Source organism: Oryctolagus cuniculus, chromosome 2 (genome assembly GCF_051225735.1).
Source record: "Oryctolagus cuniculus isolate XC-2025 breed Fujian yellow rabbit chromosome 2, ASM5122573v1, whole genome shotgun sequence".
Classification (NCBI taxonomy): Eukaryota; Metazoa; Chordata; class Mammalia; order Lagomorpha; family Leporidae; genus Oryctolagus; species Oryctolagus cuniculus.
The window spans coordinates 90,399,858-90,425,076 of NC_142868.1; the positions used below are offsets into that span (position 1 = coordinate 90,399,858).

A 25,219-nucleotide genomic window follows, 5' to 3' on the forward strand; every position below is an offset into this window, starting at 1 on the left:
TTCTGCTGGTCACTCCCGTGTTCCCACCCGCCCTGCCTTCCTCCTCCCCGCTTCCCTCAACCTTTATCTCCCTGGAAGAAAGATCGTAGCATTCCCATTTCCGGGATATTTGGGTTTTAAAAGCTTCTCAAGGCCAAAAGGAATGAAATACCCGTGGTGGAATCTGACAGGCGGTTTTGGAGGAATTAAGACAGGAGGGTGTCCTGGGCTCCTTTCTGAACCCTGGTAACCCCTGCTTCCCTGCCCTGGGCTGGAGGCTGGGAGACAGGGGTGACCGAACCTCTTGAAGCCCTCGTTCTCTGCAGAGAACGGGGAGCGGGGCTTCTGCTGGGAGTGATGTTGGCAGTGCATCCTCTCTTGTGATCTCCCGAACGTGCTGCCTCCGCAGTGGGGTCACGCCTGGTGAGGGGTGGACTCCCTTTCCAGTTTCCTGTAAGCTGGAGACGCCCAGTAAACAGCAGAAGTTCCTTCCTCTCTTCCTTCCTTTTTTTTTTTTTAAAGATGTATTTATTAGAAAGGCAATTATAGAGAGACAGAGGCAGAGGGAGAGAAAGGTCTTCTGTCTGCTGGTTCAGTCTCCAGATGGCCACCGAGGCTGGATCTGTGCTGATCTGAAGCCAGAAGCCAGGAGCTTCCTCCAGATCTCCCACGCGGGTGCAGGGGCCCAAGCAAGGGTTTGGGCCATCCTCCTCTGCTTTCCCAGGCCACAGCAGAGAGCTGGATTGGAAGTGGAGCAGTCGGGACTCGAACTGGCACCATATGGGATGGCATTTGGGATGCTGGTGTGGCAAGCAGTGGCTTAACCTGCTGTGCCCAACGCCAGCCCCAGCAGTATGTTTCTTAGAGTTGCTCCTGCGATGGCCCTGGCAGCTGCAGAAGGATCTGCAGGTCAGCGGCGCTGTGTGCTTTCAGAGCTGCGGGCAGGGGACGCCTCTGATGTCCTCCTTGAGACACAGTGAGACCCGGACGCCCTCAGCTCTGCACTCCGCTGGCTTTGGAGACTTGGAAAGGGCCGGGGAGGGAGAGGCCAGAAGCTGAGTTTGGCAGAGCCTCGTCCTGCTCCCGGAGCTTCCCTGGGTGTGGTCTAACTGGTGTGAGCCTTCCCACAGCCCTGTCAATTCCTGCCAACCTCTGACCTCCAGGAAGATCTGGTTCTACCTTCATCCTGTTCCTGGGGAGCCTGACCCTCTGCGGCCCATGGGACTACCTACCTCATTTTCAGGGCTCAATGCAAAAGGAAAAAGCAGCATCCCTTGTTAAAAAGTGCTAATGGGACCAGTGCTGTGGTGTAGTAGATAAAGCCAACTCCTGAAGTGCTAGCACCCCTTATGGGTGCCGGTTCAAGTCCCAGCTGCTCCTCTTCTGATCCAGCTCCCTGCTAATGTGCCTGGGAAAGCAGCAGAAGATGGCCCAGGTGCTTGGGACCCTGCACACACATGGGAGACCTGGAAGAAGCTCCTGGCTCCTGGTTTTGGATGGGCTCAGTTCTGGCCATTTGGGGAGTGAACCAGTGGATAGAAGACCTCTCTCTGTTTACCTCTACCTCTCGCTGTAACTGTGTCTTTCAAACAAAATAAATAAATCTTAAAAAAAAAAAAAAAAAGTGTAAGGATCCTGGCTGGGCATCTGGCCTAGCGGTTAGGACTTGGGTTGAGACACCCTTGTTCCAGGTTGCAGTGCCTGGGTCTGATTCTCAGTTTCACCACCCCCCCAACTCCAGTTTCCCACTAATGCAGACCCTGGAAGGCAGTAGTGATGGCTCAAGTTGCTGGGTCCCTGCTACACATGGGAGACCAGGATTGGGTTCCTGGCTCTCAGCTTTAGCCCTAGCCTACCCCAGTTGCTGTGGGAAGCTGGGGAGTGAACCCCTGGATAGGAGCTCCCACCCCTTCTCTCAAAAAAAAAAAAAAAGTATTAAGAATCTCAGCGGGGCTGCTGTTTGGCCTCCCAGTTAAGACCCTTGCATTCCGCATGGGAGTGCCTGAGTTCAATTCTTGCCTCTTGCTTCCTACTAATGCAGACCTGGGGAGGCAGTGGGGATGGCTCAAGGAATTGGGTTCCTGTCCCTGACTTGGATACCTGGATTGAATTCCTGCTTCTGGTTTTGGCCCCAGCCAGGGGCTGCTGCAGGCATTTGGGAGGGGAACCAGAGGATGGGAGTTCTGTCTGTCTGCCTCTTACATAAAATGGAAAGTTTCAGGATGGTGACAAGAGAGTATTAAACCAAGGCCATGACACCAGCCCTGGATGTCTAGTATTTGCTTCTCATAGCGGGGGACTTTGGGCCATCCCAGAAACAACTCTAGGTTTGAATTTCCAGGCCCTGGTGACAGGTGTTGCTTGGTAACTCTCCAGCCGCACCCTGGGGATTAGGGACCACCTGCTCCGGTGCCCCCATCAGGGGCAGCTTCCTTTGCTTTTCCTCTCCCCGTGTTCTCTTGGGGGGTTTCACGTCTGGGAAGCCAGGCAGGAGGGTGCAAGTGCTGGAGACAGAGGAACAAACTGAAGGCAGAGCGGCGGATTCCCGTGAAACGGTGGCTTTCTGTGACCCTAACTCTTCGGCGAGGCAGGGAAGCCGGCCTGCGCGCAGTTCCAGCTGTTGCAGCGACCTGAGCTCCAGGTGTAGTCTCTGCTGCTTGCCTCACAGAAGAGGCAGGCCCTGGACTCCCGCCTCCCCACCCCGCCACCGCCACGCAGCTGCTGGGAAGCGCGGATAAACACTCGGGAGCGTCCAGGAGCCCACGTGGAGCGCTGGAGTGCGGAGACAGCCGTCATGGGCTTCTTATCAGGCGTCATGGGCTTCTTATCAGGCACCTGCCGGGCACCACAGTCTTTCCTCCAGAAGACAGCACGCGGGGATAAATGACCTGGCCAGAGCAGCCTCCTTGGAGAGACGCGAAAGGCCTCGGAGCCGGCAGAGCCGAGTGTACAAACAGCCGTCACCGGGCACAGGCAGAGCCACAGCGGCCCAACCGCTAGCATCACCCAAGGCATCATTGAACCGGAAGTACTTGCTGCGGGTCGCCTGGGCTCCATCCAAAGCATCAGTGAACCGGAAGTACTTGCTGCGGGTTGCCTGGGCTCGCGTAGCTGTGCAAGACAGGAGGGCATCCCTCCAGGGCGCTGCCTCCAATCTAGTTGGAAGATGCAACTGGCCCATCTCCTGGGAGTTGCTCTCCAGGGGAACGTGTTGATGGAAGCTGTCTGCAGAACGAATCCAACAGAAAGTGGGGCAAGCCGGTAGCAAGGAGTCCAGGCCATCGGCTTCAGAGCCGTGAAGAAGGACTTGCAGTTGCTGGCAGGCGGGGCGCCCCCGAGAGCCGGGATTTGAGCGGCGTCCTGAGGGTGTGGCTTGCTGGGAGCTGGAGCGAGCGGGGGAATGGGGCAAGGCAGGTGGACATTGAGCGCAGAAGTGTTGGTGTCAGGAGGACACGGTTTCCAATGCTGGCGCCACTTCTCTCTGCAGTTGTGGCTTTGGGGAAGTGACTAAGCCTTTCGCATTTATCACACGGGGAGAAATAGCGCCCACCTCAGAAGACTGTTGTTAAGGATTAGCTAAGATCTCCGTAAAGCATTGAGCCTGGTGCCTGGCACATAATAGATGTTCAAGAAACGACGGCACATTTTTATTGTTAGCTGCAAAAGCAGGAAAGTGCGTGCTTGGGCAACGATTTCTGTCTCAGTCGAGGAGAACGGGGTTTATTTAGGGAATAGGCGGCTTTAAATTTACGATGGGGCTCAGACTGGATAGGGTCTTGAACGCCAAGTTCAGAAAGCGAACGTTTTTGGCAGAGGAGAGAGAGAATTAGGTGACCTGTTGAGATCTAGGAGAGTCATTCTCGCGCTCTCCCTCATTCCTTCAACACAGGCTCGCACTGGTGCTAAACTCCAGTGTCTCTGTGCGTGTGTGCTGCACGCTTTCTCCAGGGATGTCTTCCTGTGTTTCAGAAGGCAGCAAGATCCTCTGAGTTGGGAAGTAACCAGGAAAGCTTTGGAACGTGTGAGCAAAGGGGTGGTTGGAAATAGAAGGGGAAACTCTGGGAATTTTAAAAAATGGCCATAATTCAAGGATCTGCCTGGCTTTTGCCTGTGGTAAGGCACAGGAAGCCTGAGAGGATGTTCCCACTTCTGTTTCCCCCTGGTGGGTCTTTTTGGAGAGGGGGACTGGAGTTGCTGTTCCCCTTTTGGGAGTCGTGATACTTGGGAAAAACCTTTTTTTTTTTTTAAGGAATGAAACCCTTTTCCCCAAGATTTATTTATTTATTTGAAAGTCAGAGTTACACACACAGAGAGAGAAGGAGAGGGAGAGGGAGAGGGAGAGGGAGAGGGAGAGGGAGAGGGAGAGGGAGAGGGAGAGAGAGACAGAGATCTTCCATCTGCTGGGTCACCCCCAAATTGGCCACAATGGCTGGAGCTGTGCCGATCCAAAGCCAGGAGCCAGGAGCTTCTTCGAGGTCTCCCACATGGGTGCAGGGACCCAAGGACTTGGACCATCTTCTACTGCTTTCCCAGGCCATAGCAGAGAGCTGGATGGGAAGTGGAGCTGCCGGGACTCGAACCAGCGCCCATATGGGATGCTGGCACAGCAGGCAGTGGCTTTACCTGCTACACTACAGCGCCAGGTCCAGGGAAAAATCCCTTTTTACACAGGACCTTCGTGATGGCTTCCTTCCCGGAAGGTGACCTAGAGAGAGGCATTACAAAATATAAAATATGAATTCCTTCGGCCTTCCATCTTCACTTCTGGGCCTTTATCTTAAAGGAAACAATCAGACCAGAATGTCTGGTTTTTGTCTTGCTTAGACTAGCAAAGACATGGGGCTACCATTGTGGCCCAGCAGGTTAAGCCCCCGCCTGCAATGCCAGCATCCCATATGAACACCGGCTTGAGTCCCGGCTGCTCCACTGCTGCTCCAGCTCCCTGCTAATGCACCTGGGAAAGTAACAGAAGATGACCCTGCTGCTTGGGCCCCTGTTACCCATGTGGGCGATGGTGTTCCCGGCTCCTGGCTTTGGCCTGGACTGTTTGGCGAGTGAACCAATGGATGGAAGATCTTTCTTCCTCTCTACTCCCCTATCACTATTTGATAAATAAATAAATCTGAAAAAAATGCTGAACACTTAAAAATCATGCAAATGTTGCGAGGGTGCCCCAGGCTCTGGGAGGTCCCCTGTGGAGCTGCACCTGAGGTGCAGGTCCTGTGCCGCGATTCTGCCGGCTGGTGTCACTTTTCAAGAAGGTAGAGTCTTGCAGGGAGGATGGTGAGGGAGGCGTGGACGAGGTCCGTCCAGTGATTGAGATTGGGAAGCATCTGGGTCTTGCTTGGGTGCAGCAGCTGGGGTGTGTTTGTTTGCTTTTTATTGATTTACTTGAGAGAGAGAGGGAGAAGGAGAAAGAGAGCTCCCCCTGTCTGCTGGTTCACTCCTCAAATGCGCGCAATGCCTGGGACAGGGACTACCATCCAGGTCTCTACATGGGTGGTTAGGGACCCAAGTACTTGAGCTGCTGCCGCTGCCTCCCAGGTCTGTATTAGCAGGAAGCAGAAAGCAGGAGCTGGAACTGGAATGCAAACTCAGATACTGGGATACAGGACCCAGGCATCCTAACTAGCTGGCCCTGCGCCGTTCTGAAACCAGGAGCCAGGAGCAGCTTCTGGGTCTTCCACACAGGTGCAGGGGCCTAATTCCTTGGGCCATCTTCTGTGCCTTCCCAGCCCATCAGCAGGGGGCTGGATCAGACATGGAGCAGCATCCATACGGGATGCTTGCGTTGCAGGTGGCAGCTGTAACAGCTGTGCCACAATGCTGCCCCCTCTTTTTTTTTTTTTTAAGTTTATTTTGGTATGAAAAGCCTGAAATCCATGCAGAGTTTTTAGGTAATATGCATTTTCCGTGAACTTTTACAAGAGTCCTCATATACCCATTTTTAAAAACAAGTTGTGGGCCGGCGTAATGGGCTAAGCCTCTGCCTGTGGTGCTGGCGTCCCATATGGGTGCTGGTTTGTGTCCAGATGCTCCTCTTCCAATCCAGCTCTCTGCTATGGCCTGGAAAAGCAGTGGAAGATGGTCTGGGTGCTTGGGCCCCTGCACCTGTGTGGGAGACCAGGTGGAGGCTCTTGGCTCCCAGCTTCGGATTGGCTCAGCTTCGGCCATTGTGGCCATTTGGGGAGTGAACCAGCAGATGGAAGACCTCTCTCTGTCTCTCCCTCTGTCTGTCTGTCTGTAACTCTGCCAAAAAAAAAAAAAAAAAAAAAAAGTTGCTCAGAAGATTTGAAAACGCCTGCTTTGAATCTGGCCTGCCTGTTTCTGTTGCTGATCACTCCCTGCAGGAGGAGTTGCAAACCAAGGAAGGACCACAGTGCAAGGAAGGAGGCCCTCAGTCCGCAGCAGCGAGGGTGATGGTGGTGGCGGGGTGGAGCCTGCTTGCACCCTTAATTTGGCCAGAGGGGGTTAGCCGTGCGCTGGAGTGGGGAAGAGAGCGCACGTGTGTGCCACTAGGTGTGGCCATGGGGTTTGCATTGGCTTCCTCTGCTGTTTGATTCATGCCTGCTTTGTGCAGGCATCCGTTTCCTCCTTAAGTAGAGCCGACAGTCATACCTGTCGGGTGGGCAGAGTGGCTGCTCCATCCGTGCCAGCTCTCCTCCCCTCTGGAGGATTCTCTGGGGTGCCTCTGTGTGGCCAGACTCGTGCCTCTTGAGGCCCTTGGTAAGAAGGTGGACAGTTAGTCAAACTGCACTGTGGCCGGAGCCCTCCACCGCCAGCTCCTGCTTCCTGGCAGGGCCCAACCTGGCTAACTTCTGTCTGAGCAGGTGAGGCGGCAGGCAGCAGATGGGTAGGCTATTTTTAGCTCCCTGCAGAGGATGACGTATGTGACTTCCAAGGCCCATACCTGGATCTGTGCTTATCAGACATATGCACACAGATCCAGCGTGAGGCCAAGGAGAAATTTCAACAGAATGACGCCAGGGAAGGGGCCTCGTCTTGGGCCAGGAAGGGCGCAGGTGTAACACAGTTCACTTTGGCTGGGCGTGCAGGTTGAGGTCCCTGCCTTAGGAAGTTGCCTCCCAAAGGTGCCATCTTCTCACAAAGCCCTGTGTCTGCGCCCGAGCCATCTCTCTTGCTGTGGCTGGAGGCTCCTGTGGAGGCTCGGTCCCCTGTGTCGGTGTTGAGAAACGACAAGACGGTTTTCTGCAGGGGGAGTTCTTGGTTCTGGTGGGACTGGATTAGGTACAAGAGTGGATTGCGATAGAGTCTGGCACCCACCTCTATCTCCGGCACGAGTGCTTCTCCCTCACGTGAGCCCACTGGCCCTTCTGCCATCCATGGGACTCTCGTCGGAAACTGAGCAGATGTGGGGACCATGCTCTCAGACTTCCAGGACCCTGAGCCCAGATAAACCTCTTTTGTTTGTAAATTACTCAGTTGAAGGTGTTCTGTCTCAGCAGCAGAAAGGGGACTGAGATCCCTCCCTAGCCTTCCTGTGCTTGGGTCCTGGTGAATGCCCACCAGTCTTCTCCCGCCTTTCCCTGACACCTGCAGGCAGTGTTACCCACCCACCATGGGCTGCCAGTCACCACTGCCCCAGTGGTTAACACACAGGGTTACAATCGGCTGCCTCTTCAGCCGAACCAAGACTCTGCAGCGGCCGGGGGCCTGTCTTCTTATAGTGTGTAGCTCCAGGATGTCACACGGAACTTGGCAGATGGTGGGTGTAGAGGCGTGATTAAACCGTATAAACCTGTCAGTTTTGTGACATCTTTCCTTCCTCTTGGCCCCCACAAAATATGCTACAACTTTGCATTAACTTTTTTAAAGGTTTTTTTTTTTTAAATTTATTTGAAAGGCAGAGTTATGGAGAGAGAGAGAGAGAAAGAGGGAGAGAAAAAGAGAGAGAGGAGAGAGAGAGAGAGAGAGCTTCCGTCCCCTAGTTCACTTCCCAGATGGCTTCAGGGCCCAAGTCTGGGCCAGGCCAAGCAAGGAGCCAAGAGCTTCTTCCAGGTCTCCCATGTGGGTGCAGGGCCCCAAGCACTTGGGCCATCTTCTGCTGCTTTCCCAGATGCACCAGCAGGGAGCTGGATCAGAAGAGGAGCAGCTGGGTCTCGAACTGGTGCCCACACGGGATGCTGGCATCCCAGGTAGAGTCTTAGCCTGCTATGTTACAACAGCAGCCCCACATTAATTCCTTTTTTAGTAAAAATGCATAGGAATGGCATTTGTTTTCAGTACGTCACAGCCACCCCGTGAAGCCACTGGAGCTGTGGGGACGAGAATGCAAGTCCCTGTCCCTTGTCGTCAGCTTAGGAGGTGCCTGTCTCAGAGTTCCTTGTCAACAGGGTGGCATTTGCACCTGCTGTGGCTCACGGCTGGATTTTGGCTGGACCAGGGCTGCCCCCAGTAGAGCTGCCTTCACCATAGGTAAAGCAACAGCTGTAGAAAAGCAGAGCGGCCTGGGGCCCCTCAGATTCAGGTGAGAGTGAGCATTTCCTGGAGCTTGATGAGCACGGATTGGCTTTGAAGGCTCAGAGGCTTCAGGTCCCACCAGTGTCCACAGGGTCAGGGCAGCACGGAGTAGCGCAGGGGAAGGTCTGCGCTGTGCTTGGGGCCCTCCATGCCGGCCTCTGTGTGGCGTTTCTGGATGCTGAGCCAGAAGGCCACTGCATGTACCCCTGGGTGCCCTGCCGCAGGTTCCACGACCTCTGTGGAGACAGAGTGTCAAGGATGCTAGAGAGAGGAAGCCTGGAGAAGCAATAGTCTGTCTGTCTGTCTGTCTGTCTTTCTTTATTTCTTTCTTTCTTTCTCTCTCTCTTTCTTTCTTTCTTTTTCAAGATTTGTTTTATGGAGCTGGCTCTGTGGTGTAGTGGGCTAAGCCTCTGCCTGTGGCACCAGCATCCTATATAGGTGCTGGTTCAAGTTTCAGCTGCTACTCTTCTGATCCAGCTCTCTGCTATGGCCTGGGAAAGCAGTAGAAGATGGCCCAAGTGCTTGGACTCCTGTACCCATGTGGGAGGAAGCTCCTGGCTCCTGGCTTCAGATCAGCCCTGCTCTGGCTGTTGAGGCCATTTGGGGAGTGAACCAGAAGATGGAAGACCTCTCTCTCTCTCTCTCTCTGCGCCTCTGCCTCTGCCTCTCTGTAGCTCTGCAGTTAGAAGGAGAGAGACAGAGAGGTCTTCCATCCACTGGTTCACTCCCCAAATGGCTGCAGCAGCTGGGGCTGGGCCAGGTCGAAGCCAGGAGCCAGGAGCTTTATCTGGTCTCCCACATGGGTACAGGGCCCCAAGCACTTGGGCCATCTTCCAGTGCTTTCCCAGCACACTAGCAGGGAGCAGGATCGGAAGTGAAACAGCTGAGATTGGAACTGGTGCCCATATGGGATGCTGGCACTGCAGGTGGTGGCTTAACTCACTACACCAGAACTCCAGGCCCACAATAGCCTTTCTAAGGAGATGGTGTGTGGATGGCTAGAAGAAGAATTCAGCCCAGAGTTAGACTCCGAAGCTTCTTCCTTGTCATCCTGTCTTGGAGCCTGGTTTCCAAGAGCCAGGTAAACATGAGGGCACCAGCCAGGGGCGGGGCGGGGAGGGTGAGGACCTGCTTGCAGTCCTGTCCCTGGATTTTCGTCGTTGCATCAACCAAATGAGATAGCAGAGCTCTGAGAACATGCTACTTCAGAGGGTGAAATTACAGACTCGTGGCAGCCAGAACGGCTATTTGCAGTAATGACTACTCTAGCACAGGTTGGAAAAGTCTAGTAAATGTTGCCCTCGTTTGAAATGTTGCCCCGATCCCTGCCCCACCACCAGCCCGCTGCCTTGCAGGTTGGGAGGCAGAGTGACTATTTTCTGCTTGTTTGTGTTTCAGAGCCAAGCTGTCTGGAACGACTGTCTGGAAGACGCTCTTCCCCGTCCTGGCCATGGCACCCGGCAATCAGAAGCCATTGGCGAACCCAGGGCTGCCTCGGTAAACATTTATAAGATCTGGAGGGATCATTAGCTGAGGGTAGAGGATGTCTTTGTTTCAACGTCTCCGTCACCATGAGTCCCAAACGGAATTCAACCTTTGCCCTTTAACTTATGGGAATTCAAGGGATGCCATGCGGAGAAGGAGAGGGAACACCGTCTGCACCTTAGAACATCAGATTCTGATGCCCAGGCTGCACTTCAGAGGGGTTAAGTTGGGGACCTGGGGGCTGGCGCTGTGGCACCGCAGGCTAAGCCTCTGTCTGTGATGCTGGCACCCATGTGAGTCTTGCTTGCTCCACTTCTGATCTAGCTTTCTGCTAATGCACCTGGGAAAGCAGTGGAAGATGACTCAAGTCCTTGGGGCCTTGCACCCTTGTGAGAGACCTGGATGGAGTTCTGGGCCCCTGGCTTCGCCCTGGCCCAGCCCCTGCCATTGTGGCCATTTGGGGAGTGAACCAGCAGATGGAAGATCTTTCTCTTTCTCTGTCTCTCCCCCTCTCTGTGTGACTCTGCCTTTCCAATAAGTACAATCTTTAAATAAAAAAAAAAAAATCAGAGTCCCTGGGGGTGACGCCCAGGCACCTTATATTTTGCAAATCTCACCAAGTGATTCTACTGTGCAGCCGTGGCCAGGAACCACTGACTTACATGGTGCGGGGAGTTCGTGCAGCCCTGTGCCCGTGCTGGAAGCCCTGGGGCAGGACGAGGTGCAGGATGGGCTTCTTCTCTCCCCAGGGGGATCCTGCTTCCTTGTGCTCCTGCCACGCACATCTCTCTGTGCCCAGTGTGACTCTGGAGTGCCAAGATCTGCATTTCACTGGAGTGTCACCGATCCAGCCAGAGCCACAGGGATCTCTACTGTACTCCATGGAGGAGTTTAAGAGATTTTAAAGTGCAGCATTGGCCACAGGAGATGTTACTTTCCTCCTACTGTTACCTTTGCCACACATGCCGCCCCCGCATTCCTTTTCTTAGCGGCCCTCATGGAAATCTAAGCACCATCTTCATCCTTGTACATTTCCTCAGCCCCGTATCGGTCTCCAGGCCTCAAGGATGCTACTTCCGGCTCTTTCCCCATGCTTTCTGCCCTGGCCGTGGGCTAGTCCTTGGTCTTGACTGTATTCCTGTCACCTGGACTGGCCTCATTCCTGTCTGTTCCATCGGCTGCCAGCCTTCCCAGCAAAGAGTCCACATAGAAATCGCCCACACCATTGCCTGCTTTGAGCTCTCATTACTTCCTGGTGCTTTTTTTTTTTTTTTAAGATTTATTTTATTTATTATTTGAAAGTCAGAGTTACACAGAGAGAAGAGAGGCAGAGAGAGAGAAGTCTTCCATCCAATGGTTCACTCTCCAATGGCCACAATGGCTGGAGCTGCGCCGATCTGAAGCCAGGAGCCAGGAGCTTCTTCCAGGTCTCTCATGCAGGTGCAGGGGCCCAAGGACTTGGGCCATCTTCTACTGCTTTCCCAGGACATAGCAGAGAGCTGGATAGGAAGTGGAGCAGCCGGGTCTTGAACCGTCGCGCATATGGGATGCCGGCACTGCAGGCCAGGGCGTTAACCTGCTGCGCCACAGCGCCGGCCCTTCCTGTTGCTTTTCTAATAAGGTTGAAGCTCCCCAGCATGTCCGTGATGCTCTGAGTGCCACATACCTTTGCAGGAACCTCATCTTCCGTCAACTTAAGGACCTAGACTCCAGCCACATGTGAGGGTGGCGTCCCCTTTTTGAAGTCAAGAGATTGTGGAGAATGGAATTAAAAGGTAACTTGGTTTTGAAGTTGATGCAAAGTTTTCTATTTTTTAAAGATTTATTTATTTGAAATTATATATAGAGAGAGAAACAGTGGGAGATACAGAGAGAGAGAGGAAAGATATCTTGCATCTGCTTGTTCACTCCCCAAATGGTCCCAATAGCTAGGCCTGGTCCAGGCCAAAGCCGGGAGCTGGGAACTCCGTCCAGGTCTCCCATGTGGGTGCAGGGGCCAAGCACCCAGGACGTCATCTGCTGCTTTCCCAGGCACGTTAGCCAGATGCTGGACAGGAAGTGGAGTAGCCGGGACTTGAACAAGTGCTCTCATGGGATACTGATGTTGCAGGCAGTGGATTAGCTTAATCTGTTGTGCCAAAACACCTGCCCCCATAGATTTTTCTTAATACACATTTCCTATGAACTTTTTGAAGACCCCCCTCATATGCAAGGATTTCATACATTTTTTGGCACCAAAATAAAAATAAAACTTATCTTTTAATTCATTTTTTCCATGAACTTTTAAAAAATAAGCAATTCCAATTTAGAAGAATTGAATTGCTGGCTTTAAAAATTTTATATTTTTATTTATTTTCAAAGATTACTTAAAAGTCAGAGTTATGGGATGAGGGGAAGAGAGAGAGAGAAAGAAAGAGAGAGAGAGAGAAAAGAGGGGGGAAATCTTCTGTCTGCTGGTTGATTCCCCAGGTGGCCGCAACAGCCAGGTCTGGGCCAGGCCAAAGCCAGGATCCAGGAGCTTCTTCTGGGTCTCCCATGTGGGTAGCAAGGGCCCTAACACTCGGCCCATCTTCTGCTGCTTTTCCCAGGCTAGTAAAAGAGTGCTGGCTTGGAAGCAGATCATCGAAACATGAATGGAGCCCCTAGGGGATGCTGGTGTCACAGGCCGTGGCTTTACCCTCTGCACCACAACTCTGGCTCCTTTATTGATTTATTTATTTGAAAAGCAGAAAGAGGGAGAGGGAGAAGGAGAGAAAGAGGAGGAGGAGGGGGAGGAGGAGGAAGAGGAGAGAGAGAGAGAGCGATGTCCTATCTGCTGGTTCAATCCCCAGGTGCTTGCAGTAGCTGGGTCTTGAGCCAGGAGCTGGGAGCTCAGTCTGGGTCTCCCATGTGGACAGCAGGAACCTGATTACCTGCCGCCCAGATTCTGCGTTAGCAGAGAACCAGAATGGGGAGGAGAACCAGGACTTGAACCCAGGCCCTCCAGTATGGGATACTGGCGTCCCAACTGGCGTCTTAAGTGCTAGGTCAGACACCCACCCCATCCGCAGTTTCTCCAGTGCCCTCGTAGAACTCTGCTTCCCATGAGGCTTTGCGTGCGCTCTTGCCCCGGCTGGCTATCCTGTTCCCTCTCCAGGCAGGCCGGGCACTTCTCCCCTGTCTCGGAAGGGCCAGCCCTGGTGTCCCAGCCCCCTCCTTCCCCAAGCTGCATCAGATGCCCGCTCCTGGGGCCCTCCCTGGTGGGGCCAGAACGTCCTGACCCCACCCAGGAAAAGCACACGCCTTTCCTTCTCTGTCGAGTGCCCTGGCTGATCGTACTTTCTTTGCACCTGTGGTGCCTTCCTAGCCCCTGGAGGAAGCCGCTGTAGTCAGCGCCTGACCTGGCTCTGATGGTTCCCCTCTTTTGCTGATCTGAAGCCCGTTCTAGACCAGCTTGGCTCCTGCAGAACTCTGAGGGAGAGGATGCTGGGCGCAGGCCGCCCCTCCCGCCCCCGTGGAATCTTTCCGTTCCAAAGCTGTTTCTCCTTTCTTTGAGGCCTCTTTCCCAGGGACTCTAGAATTCTTTCTCTCCTTATCAAAATACTGTCTCAGAGTGAGGATATTTACTCTGCAACACAACTGCGGAGACCTTTCCCAGGCTTATTTGTGTGTGTGTTTAATATCACTGCTTAAAAAATATTTTATTTGCTGCATTGAGCATACTGCCTTTTAAAGTATATTCTTGGTAACTGTGATAGCAAAAGGATTCATGGGAGTCATTGTATTTTAGCAGAAAAAAGTTCAAAGGAACAAATTTCTGTTTTGTTTTTTTTTTTTTTTTTTTTTTTTTTTTTAAGGGTTATTTATTTGTTTGAAAGAATTACGGGGGCGGGGGGGGCTTCCATCTGCTGGTTCACTCCCCAAATGGTCGCAACAGCCAGAGCTGGGCTGAACCGAAGCCAGGAGCCAGGAGCTTCTTCCAGGTCTCCCATGTGGGTGCAGGGGCCCAAGCACTTGGGCCATTTTCCACTGCTTTCCCAGGCCATAGCAGAGAGCTGGATTGGAAGTGGAGCAGCCGGGACTTGAACCAGCACCCATATGGGATGCCGGCACTGCAGGCAGTGGCTTTACCTGCTACACCACAGCGTCGGCCTCAGGAATTATTTTTTAATTGTGGAACTTTCAGATCTTAGCAGGAGAAGGCAGAGGAAACATTTGAGGGCGAGACAACCTTTTCCCAGGACTGTCAGGTGGTCTGTGCCAGTGGCGGACTGGGAGAGGGTCAAGTTTACCTTGTTGTGCACAGCGGGAAGAACAAAGCAGAGAGAGATCACACAGGTTGAATGTCTCTCTTGGCTCACTCCGCACACCTCCCTGTGGGGCGTCTGCCTGGGGAAGCTGTGTCTCAGGGCTTGCAAGAGCTAAGGGTCATGAAATCAGAGCCGCCCATGGAAGTGTCTCGTCAAAAGGCAAGGAGTGCAGAGTTAGAAAGCCCGGAGAATGGAATCAAGACACGAGCCCAGGGAGGCGCAGGTCAGGCCCCTGCTGGAGGGGCTGGAGGCAGAGCAGAGGGAGACAGTGAAGAGAGGGGAGCTCAGGGTATGTGGCCGCTCACAGCCCAAGCCCCCGACATGAGGCACGCGGGGTGTGCCTTAGAGGTGGCCTGTGGCAAGGCCTGGGGACTGTGCTGTGCAGGTTTCAGGTCTCAGGTTCTGGCCAAGGTGTGAGCCTGCCTCCTGAGTCTGTGACTCCTAGGACACAGAGACCATCAGCAGGGGCTGGCTTGGCCCCTTTCTGGGGTGAACACCTGCTGCGCCATCAGCCTCTGTGTAGTTTTTGGCCGGTCAGGTTCCTGCCATCACTGGTGTGGAAATGCAAGGAGTGCATTGGAGTCCCCAGCAGGCTTCCAGCCAGCACCCACTGGCCTTTGGGCCAGGCCATCAAGGGGGCTTGTTCCCGCCCAGCAGCCCCTCCTTTGGAAGTGCATGTGGCCAGTGGGCAGTGTCCAGCTTGGCCACGGTCTGAGGGACTCTCAGACCTACCTGACACCTGCTCTTGCTTTCCCTGGTGGTAGCTGCGGGTCCCTCACTCAGAGACAGGAGACTGTGTGTGGCGTAGAGGTAGGGCAGGGAGTGGCCACTCAGCCTCACGGGGGCCTGGAGTGACCCATCTCTGTCTTTTTCCCTTTGACATCTTTTATTACATTAAAAAAATTCTCAAATCTGGATGAACATGGAATACTTGCACACATTTTTTCTGGAATACTGTACAATATTTCAACACATGTATATGGCACAGACTGTTCAAATCGGGCAGCCAGCCTTCCCATCTCTTCACCTTTTGCTTGTGTTTGGAGCCTACCAGCCGCTGTCCCGCCATGGTTTGTGCAGTATGCAGTCCTACACTCTGCACTGTAGTCACCCACGTGCTGCGGAACACCAGGGCTCCTTAGCTCTGTCTGACAGTGCTTCCATTGTGACCCAGCCTCCCTCTGTCTCTTCTGCCTCCAGTATTAACAGCCTCCAGGGGTTGGTGCTGTGGTGTAGTAGGTTAATCCTCAGCCTGCAGTGTCGGCATCCCATATGGGTGCCGGTTCGAGTCCTGGCTGCTCCACTTCTGATCCAGCTCTCTGCTTATGGCTTGAGGAAGCAGAAGAAGATGGCCCAAGTCCTTGGGCCCCTGCACCCGTGTGGGAGACCCAGAAAAAGCTCCTGGCTCCTGGCTTCGGATCAGCACAGCTCCAGCCATTGTTGCCATTTGGGGAGTGAACCAGTGGATAGAAGACCTCTCTCTCCCTCTCACTGTCTGTAGCTACCTCTCAAATAAATAAATAAAATAAAATAAAAACAGTCTCTAGTAATTCCTGTTCTATGTTCACATCACCACTTTCTTTTAAATTTATTTTAAATGAGATATGTGTCTTTTTGGGACTGGCTTATTTCACCAGTGTAATGGTTTCCAGTTGATCCCTTTTGTTGCAAAAGCCTTGATATTTTTTTTTACAGCTCAGTAGTACTCCATTCACCTTTTTTTTTTTTTTTAACCTTCCACATATGAGAGAACAGGCAGTGTTTTTCTGTGTCTGGCCTATTCTACTCAACAATGGGTTCTACCCATTGGGCTGCAAATGTCAGGATTTCATGCCTTTTCATGGCTGACTCGTATTCCACAGTGTACAAATACCTCATTTTCTTTACCCATGGGTGGGCACCTAGGCTGGGCCCATAGCCTGGCAACTGGGAACAGTGCAGCAGTAACTGGGAGTGCAGGTGTCTCTGGCATGCTGATTTCAGTTTCTTCAGAGAGACGCCTCACTTCCTTTCCACCCCGTTTTCCACTATCCCCTGATTCCTAAATAGGATTTCATTTATTTATTCCAAGACACCGTGCCTCCTTAGGATGCAAACGTCCCTCTCTTTAGTCATTTGGCTCTGCACTTGCCAGCTCCTAAGAGGGGTGGGGCCTCAGCAGAAGGGAGCCTCTGGAGGAGGGAGGGGCTGGGTGGCAGGTGTCGTGCATTTGGGGAGAGCAGGAGCTGAAAGGTGGGAAATGTGTGTGCAGGGTGTGGAGGCCAAAAGCATGCACTTCCAGTCAGCCTCTAGCGTGGGCCAGGAGCTTTGGGCTGATGAAGAATTTTGTACTAATTCTCAGCATGAAAGGAGCATTTTTTTTTTTTTTTTTTTTTTAGATTTAGGAAGATTTATTAGAGTAAAAGACCTCCAGCCAGAGCAGCATGGAGGGGGAACTCCAAGAGAGGAAAAAACCCAAAGAATCTTGTAGCATTGGGGTTTTTAAGTGCAACTTTGAAGAAAAAAAAAAAACTTGACAATCAGACAATCAGATTGGCATTCAGTTACCAAGTGGGGATAAACCCCAAAGGACCTGATTTGGAAGGAGTATTTTTGAACTTGAAGTTTGGACCTGGAACTGTTTTAAATCAGGCCATTTGGAATATTTATGGGGTCAACATGACATTTTTTTTTTAAGATTTATTTATTTGAAAGGCAGAGTTAGAGAGAGAGAGACAGAGAGCACTTCCATGTGCCGGTTCACTCTCCAGATGGCCACAACAGTCAGGTTTGGGCCACACTGCAGCCAGGAGTCAAAAGCTTCATCTGGGTCTCCCATGTAGGCGCAGGGGCCCAAGCACTTGGGCTGTTTTCTGTTGCTTTCCCAGGCGCATCAGCAAGGGAGCTGGGTTGGAAGTAGAACAGCAGGGACTGGAACTGGCACCCATATGGGATGCTGGCACTGCAGGCAGCAGCTTAACCTGCTGTGCCACAGTGCCGGCCCTGAGCATGACTTTTTTTATATTTATTTATTTATTTATTTATTTAATTGAAAGGCAGAGTGACAAGAGTCGGGAGGCACAGAGAGGGAGAGGAATCTTCTAATCCCCAAGTAGTCACAAGAGCCAGCCAGGGCTGGGCCAGGCTGAAGCCAGGAGCCTGGAACTCAATCTGGGTCTGCCATGTGGGTGACAGGGGCCCAAGTGCTTAGGCCATCCTCAGCTGCCCTCCCAGGTGCATTAGCAGGGAGCTGGATTGGAAGTAGAGCAGGTGGGACAAGCTGGTGCTGCAGCATGGGATGTCTCAGGTGGCGGCTTGACCCGCAGCACCACAGTGCCAACCCCAGCATGGAAATCTAGGTGGAAACTTCCAGAACATCCAGGCTGCCTGGTGGCCATTGTTGTGGCCATCAGAGATGGTGGGCGCCACTGGTGGGGGCCATCTGCTGACCTCCGTCTCGTCCTGCGTTCCACGAACTTTCAGAGGATGGGGAGGGACATGCCCAGCTGGGGGTCCTGTCCTGGTCAGTCTGCCTCTTCTTCCAGCACAGGCACAGCCCTACCAGGAACTGTCGCTTGCCCCCAGAGTTCAGCCAAATGGGCGCGAATCCAAGAGCCTCCTCGCTCTCCTTGTCTTGTGGTCTGATCGTGAGTTTTTCTTCTGTGGGAAGGAAAGGAAGAAAAGAGAGAGAGTCAAAAAAAGGACTGGGTGGGGTGAGAAACGAGCGAAACACAAACAGGACAGGAACACACTAACCCAAACCCTCTGAACTCCTTGGAGGAGGCCACCCGTCTGGTTTCTGGCAAGGTCTGGGGTCAGCCTGGAGCTTATTTTGCATTTTTTTTCTCTCGCTCCTTTTTTTTTTTTTTTTTTTTAGGAGTATTTTATTTATTTGAAAGGCAGAGTTACAGAGACAGAGACAGAGATCTTCTATCTGCTGGTTCACTCCCTAAGTGGGTGCGAGAGCCAGGGCTGGGCCAGGCTGAAGCCAGGAGCCTGGAGCTCCATCTGGGTCTCCCAGGCGGGTGGCAGGGGCCCAGGCACTTGGGCCGTCGCCTGTTGCGTCCCAGGCACATTAGCCTGGAGCTGGACCAGAAGTGGAACTTCAGGGACTTGAATTGGTGCTCACATGGGATGTTGGTGGCATCAGAGTGGTGGCTTACCCTGCTGTGACACAACACAGGCCCCGTATTTTGCATTTATTGGCGGGAAGGGCCAGAGTTCTCTAGTTTTGCGGCAGAGAAAACAGTCGGGTAGAGTATAAGGCCTGAGGAAACAATATGAAATGTTCTGTGCTATCATAGGAGAGTTTCTAGCTATATTCTATTATAGCAACAGCTCAATGTCACCTACGGGGCCAGCACTGTGGCATAGCAGATCAAGCCAAAGCTTGCGACACCGGCATCCCATATGAATGCTGGTTCAAGTCCCAGCAGCTCTGCTTCCCGTCATGCTCTCTGCCAATGAAACTGGGAAGGCAACAGAAGATGACCTAGGTGTTTGGGCCCCTGCCACCCACCTGGGAGACCCAGATGGAGCTCCTGGCTCTTTGTTTCAGCCTGGCCCAGCCCTGGCTGTTGCAGCCATTTGGGGAGTGAACCAGTGAATGGAAGAGCTCTCTTTCTTTCTGTCACTCTGGCTTTCAAATAAATCTTTAAAAATGAAAAATAAGTCACTGCTACATTTGCAGGCCCAGAGGAAGGCCTGTATGCCCCCTCCCAGCCTCCCTGACAGCTCCCTTCTCATCTCTTGTCAGAGAGCACTAAGCCACTGTGTATATGTGAGCCAGTTTTTTCTTGTGAGCTTGTCTCATGCTCCTTGGCAGGATGCGCGTCTGCTTCATTCTTCCTGCGGTGCTGATGAAGCCATGCCTGCAGCAGGTGCTCCGTGAACTTGGCCATGGCCTTACTGGCTCCAGCTGCAGAGGCTTCAACCCTGGGGCCAGCAGGGACCTCCCACTGCACAGCCCCTCTCTCTCCAGCTCTGGGAGCTGTGTGATGGCCACGGGGCGGGAGCAGTTCTCTCAGGTCCACCTGTGTCTGTGTTTGACCTTGGTGGAGCCGCTTCGCCTCTCTGCCGTGTGCCTGCTGGGCCCTGTGTCTCCTGCTGCACACTCAGGCTCTCCCATCTGTGCACGGAATACTGCAGATTCTGGGATGGAACGCAGGCTGTCCAGGTGCGAGTGATTGCTACTTTTCTACAGCAGACATCTCTCCGTTTTCCTTTTAAGTTGTCTTTGAAATTAAACTAAAAGAGAAATATTTGCACAGAGATTTCCCCAAGGCCGTTTTTAATACACCTGGTAATCAGCCCTGGTTTTCAAAAGCATGGTCACTATTGCTTTAAAAATATTGCATCATTTGACAAAAAAAAAAAAAAAAAATCCTCTTGCGAATGTTCCGGATGAACTTTTTTTTCTTTTTCAATTGAAAAGGTTTTCCAATGGGGCTCGTTCCTTCCCTGTTGGTCTGAGGTGCATCCCTGCCACCACTCAGTTCAGGGAGGAGGAACTTAGAGTGACCAGTCCTGCAGTAGAGCAAGATCGAGATCTCCTCAACCTCCTTTACTTTTGGGGGATGTAAGTGCCTTTACGGTAGAGGAGAGATAGGGATCTTTTTTTAAAAGATTTATTTATTTGAAAGAGTTACAGGGAGAGGTAGAGACAGAGAGAGAGAGAGAGAGGTCTTCCACCTGCTGGTTCACTCCCCAAATGGCTGCAACAGCCAGAACTGAGCTGTTCTGAAGTCAGGAGCCAGGAGTTTCCTCCAGGTTACCCATGTGGGTGCAAGGGCCCAAGGACTTGGGTCATCTTCCACTACTTTCCCAGGCGAATTAGTAGGGAGCTGGATCAGAAGTGGAGCAGCCAGGACTTGAACCAGTGCCTGTATGGGATGCGGGCGCTGCAGCTGGGGCTTTAACCACTGTGCCACAGCACTGGCCCTAGGGAGTTAGACTTTTATATGGCACACACCCTGCTCTGATTTTTTCTCTCACTCACCCCACATCATCTTCATAAAGGGTAAGTGGTAGCCATGGCAGGCTCTGTTACCTTTGAGTGTTTTGCGTTTCACCTGTTTTTGTGAGTGGCATTGCAATGTCATTATGGGGAGTCCCCTCTCCTCTGGACACAGGGTCAGTTGTAGTCATTCCCCAGATGTCTGCTGCTCCCTAGCCATGGGCAGGCGTGTAACTTTTGCTAGGCTGGTTGGATGCTTATTTTCTTTTCTTTTCTTTTTTTTTTTTTTTTTTTTTTGACAGGCAGAGTGGATAGTGAGAGAGAGACAGAGAGAAAGGTCTTCCTTTGCCGTTGGTTCACCCTCCAATGGCTGCCACGGCCGGTGCACCGCGCTGATCCCATGGCAGGAGCCAGGTGCTTCTCCTGGTCTCCCATGGGGTGCAGGGCCCAAGCACTTGGGCCATCCTCCACTGCACTCCCTGGCCACAGCAGAGAGCTGGCCTGGAAGAGGGGCAACCGGGACAGAATCCGGCGCCCCGACGAGGACTAGAACCCGGTGTGCCGGCGCCGCAAGGCGGAGGATTAGCCTAGTGAGCTGCAGCGCTGGCCTGGATGCTTATTTTCATTGGTAATACTTTCCACTGAACTTTTATTTAACTGGAGTATTTGATGTACTCTTAGTGTTACCAAATTTAGCAAATAAAAATACAGATAGCACTCACAGTTAAATTTGAGTTTGAGATAAACAATGGATACTTTTAAAAGTATAAGTGAATCCCCAGGAGTGCAGGGGATATACTTATGCTAAAATATGTCCATTGTTCTTCTGAAATTCAAATTTAATTGGGTGTCCCATTTCACCTGCTAACCTCATCCACAGGCTAGGATGTACCTACTCCTGGCTGCTATGGTGGCAGCAGGAGTGGGGCGGGTGGAGACTCAGCTGTTGGTCCCGCAGCTGGCTGGTACCCAAACAGCCCAAGGTTGCTCCCACAGTCGTCTTGTGCCAGACATTGGGTGGGGACAGGCGCCCACAGCTTCTCGGAAAGGCTAGGTCAGCAAACGAAAACAAAACAGTGACCCCTCTGTTAATAAAGAAGAGGCAGGCCGTGGACTCCACTGGGTCCAGGTCCACAGCCAGAGGTGCAAAGCACACAGTGGCTTCGCAGTGTGCTCCCTCAGTAGGAGGCAAGGAATCCTCAGGATCACAGGGACCATTAGATGCCAATTAAAATGTTGGCCAGGGGCAGGCGCTGTGGGATAGCGGGTAAAGCCACTGCCTGCAGTGCCAGCATCCCCTGTAGACGCTGGTTCGAGACCCGGCTTTTCTACTTCCAATCCAGCTCCCTGCTATGGCCTGGGAAAGCAGTAGAAGATGGCCCAAGTCCTCGGACCCCTGCACCCACATGGGAGACCTGGAGGAAGCTCCTGGCTCCTGGCTTTGGATCGGCGCAGCTCCAGCTGTTGTGGCCATCTGAGGAGTGAACCAGTGGATGGAAGATCTCTCTCTCTCTCTCTCTCTCTCTCTCTCTCTGCCTCTCCTTCTCTCTTTGTGTAGCTCTGACTTTCAAATAAATAAATAAATAAATCTTAAAAAAAAAAAAAGAAAAAAAACTGTTGGCCAATGGGCCCGAGCCTGATGAGTTTTCAATTTCAGGACAGCTGTGAATGAGGCTGGGAGAGATTCAGCTGGGGCTTAAGAAGGGAGGAAGCTGGCTGGGAACCCGGCCTGGGGCAGGCGGATCTGGATTGGACTCTGCAAGGAACCCAAGAAGGAGCCTGTGTGCCATCAGGGGTGGGCCAGAGGGGAGACCTCGGCCCTGGATTGTGCCTGCAGGTGGGTGTCCCTGACAGGAGCCAGCTGCCCGCCAGGCGGGGGAGACGTCCGCACACAGCACTCCATGGAGACCATAGCTCGCCTCTGGGCTGGGGCACACTGGCTTCCGGGCAGTGTCAGTACTGCTGTGATCAGCCATCTTGTGAAATCGCAGTTATGTCGCCCAGCTGGTCTGTTTGGGGTGTTAAATCTGATGGTTTGCTTCATGCAAACGTTTGTAATAAACCCCTCTTTTGGAGATATCCTCAGAACCTGGAAATGAGGGCTGGGGCTCTGGCGCAGCGACTTAAACCATCTCTTGGGATGGCCGGCTGTGGGGAGCAACCCGGACTAGACTAAGTTACTGGAATTAAGACTTATTCTATGCATCTGCTCTCCCACAATGTGGCGCTGAGAAGGGAGAAACAGCTTCTACACAGCTGCCTCCAGTTCAACCAATAAACTGTAGGACCTACTCCTGATTGGAGGAGAGCAGCGTACTCGGCGCGTGGGTAGCAGAGTTGGGATTGGTGGAAGAGGACTATAAAGGAGGAGAGAGACAACATGCATAAGGAACATCTAAGGGGAACATCTGAGGGAACACCTGTGCAGCCCCCGAGAGAGCCGGCCGGCGGTGTGCCGCTCCCCCGTGGAAGTGGGGAAAGTGGCTAGGGGGAACCGCCCTTCCACGGAGGTGGAAGGGATGGTAGCCAAGCCGGGAAGAACCAGCAGCAAACCCGGGAAGGGCCGAGCAGACAAAAGAACAACGCAGGGTCCTGTGTCGTTCCTCCATGAAGGCGGGGAGCGACAGCTGGCATTCCATATTGGGGTGCCTGGGTTGGAGTCCCAGCTGCTCCACATCCATTCCAGCTCGCTGCTAGCACGCCTGGGAAGACAGTGGATGGTGGCCCAAGTGATTGGGCCCCTGTCACCCATGTGGGAGACCAGGATGGAGTTCTAGCCTGTTGGCTTCAGCCTCGCCTGGCCATCTGGGGAGTGAACCAGCAGTTGGGAGATCTCTCTCTCTCTTTCTTTCTCAGTTGCTCTTTCAAATAAAAGCAAATATATTTTTTAAAAGACTTATTTATTTGAGAGGCAGCCAGGACTCAAACTGGTGCCCACATGGGATGCCAGTGCTGCAGGCAGAGGCTTAGCTCTGTACACCACAGAGCCGGCCCCAATAAATCATTTTTTTAAGAAACAACCTAGATGGGGCTGGCGCTGTGGTGCAGCGGATTAACGCCCTGGCCTGAAGCACCGGCATCCAATATGGGTGCTGGTTCTAGTCCCAGCTGCTCCACTTCCAATCCAGCTCTCTGCTATGGCCTGGGATAGCAATGGAAGATGGGCCAAGTCCTTGGGCCCCTGCACCCATGTGGGAGACCCGGAAGAAGCTCCTGGCTCCTGGCTTCAGATAGGCACAGTTCCGGCCGTTGTGGCCAATTGGGGAGTGAACTATTGGATGGAAGACCTCTCTCTCTCTCTCTCTGCCTCTCCTCTCTCTGTGTAACTCTGACTCTCAAGTAAACAATAAATAAATAAAATCTTGTATAAAGAAAAAACCACCTAGAAGTTGCCAAGACCTCTCTTGACTTCTACCATTTCTAGGACAGCCCCTGGGGGAGCCATGCCCCCAGCAGTGCCCCGCCCCCAGCAGTGCCCCCTCAACAAAGTTGCTGAAAAGCAGTGAAGACTTGAGCTGGAGTCAGGTTCACTTTCATGGCCAGTGGATGTGCCTGGCCTGCTCTCAGGCCCTGCCCTGGACACCCCCTGATTTCTCTGCTTGCTGATGCTTGAAATTAAATTCCTAGACCAGGGAACAAGACCCTTTCAAGGGGCATGGGGGTGGTAAGGAAAGAAAATTAGATCCCGAGGGTAGGGGTGGGGGTGGGGGTGGAGTGTTGGCAAACATTTCAGCAGAACAGGGAGGCTGAGCCCAGACGTCAGAGGCTGCGTAAGTCAGCCCAGGCCCTGCTGCGCGGTGAGGGGCGCTCAGGCTTAGGGCTCTCTCTCAGGGCTTGTCCTGGCTCCATCGTGTTCATCTGTGTGACATCACGCCAGGTGCCGCCCCTCTGTACTGCAATTTTCCTATCAGCGAAAAGAGGATAATAGCATTATCTTCCTTACAGGTTTGCTCTGGGGGATAGGAGTTCGGAGCAACAGTTAAGACACCCGGATCCCACATCAGAGTACCTGGGTTAAGTCCTGGCTGCTTTATTTCCAATCCAGCTTCCAGCTAATGCAGACCCTGGGAGGCAGCGGATGATGGCTCAAGTACTAGGGCCCCAGCCACCCACGTGGGAGACTTGCTGGGTGGCAACTCAGGGCTCCTGGTCCAGCCCTGGCTGTTGAGGGCATTAGAAGGGAATGAGGCCGGCGCCGCGGCTCACTAGGCTAATCCTCCGCCTTGCGGCACCAGCACACCGGGTTCTAGTCCTCGTCGGGGCGCCGGATTCTGTCCCAGTTGCTCCTCTTCCAGGCCAGCTCTCTGCTGTGGCCAGGGAGTGCAGTGGAGGATGGCCCAAGTCCTTGGGCCCTGCACCCGCATGGGAGACCAGGAGAAGCACCTGGCTCCTGCCTTCGGATCAGCGTGGTGCGCCGGCCACAGCGCGCCGGCCGCAGCGGCCATTGGAGGGTGAACCAACGGCAAAGGAAGACCTTTCTCTCTGTCTCTCTCTCACTGTCCACTCTGCCAGTAAAAAAAAAAAAAAAGGAATGAACCAGCAGGTGGAAGATCTATCTCTACCCTCTCTAACCCTTTCAAATAAAATGAAAGTAAATCAAAACAATTAAGAAAGTGTTTATGGTGGCCTGCCATAGATCAGAGCTAGCTATTCTATTTGACTCCCACTGTCTACTTTCAGCTGTCTGGTTGGACATCCTCCACCAGCATCCCATATGGGCACTGGTTTGAGTCCCGGCTGCTCCACTTCTGATCCAGCTCCCTGCTAATGCGCCTGGGAAAGCAGCAGGAGATGCTTGGGCCCCTGCACCCATGTGGGAGACCCGGTTAGAGTTGCAGGCAGGCAGAGGCAGGTTTTCGTGGGGCTAGACAGACGAAGGTTCTTGCAGAGAGGGAGCTGTGCCACAGCCTCAGCAGCACCTGGGGATTTGCTAAAGCAGCACATTCCTGGGCCCACCCCAGACCTGCTTAACCGCCCCTAGCATAGGGCCCAGCACAGCAAACTGCGCGTTAACACTTCCTGGGTGAGTCTCATGGTCACTGAGTCTGAA

General features: G+C 53.0%; 1 long non-coding RNA gene across 2 annotated transcripts; it reads left to right on the forward strand.

Annotated features, from left to right (window-relative positions):
• The first annotated feature begins 2,339 nt into the window (after positions 1–2,339).
• Positions 2,340–11,741, forward strand: LOC103352163 (uncharacterized). Of its 2 annotated transcripts, none has more exons than XR_016229111.1 (3): positions 2,340–3,302; positions 9,859–9,957; positions 11,620–11,741. It is a non-coding gene; the product is annotated as an uncharacterized LOC103352163 (long non-coding RNA). The 2 variants fall into 2 exon arrangements; XR_016229112.1 differs by having other exon boundaries at positions 11,567–11,720.
• Positions 11,742–25,219: the final 13,478 nt, after the last annotated feature.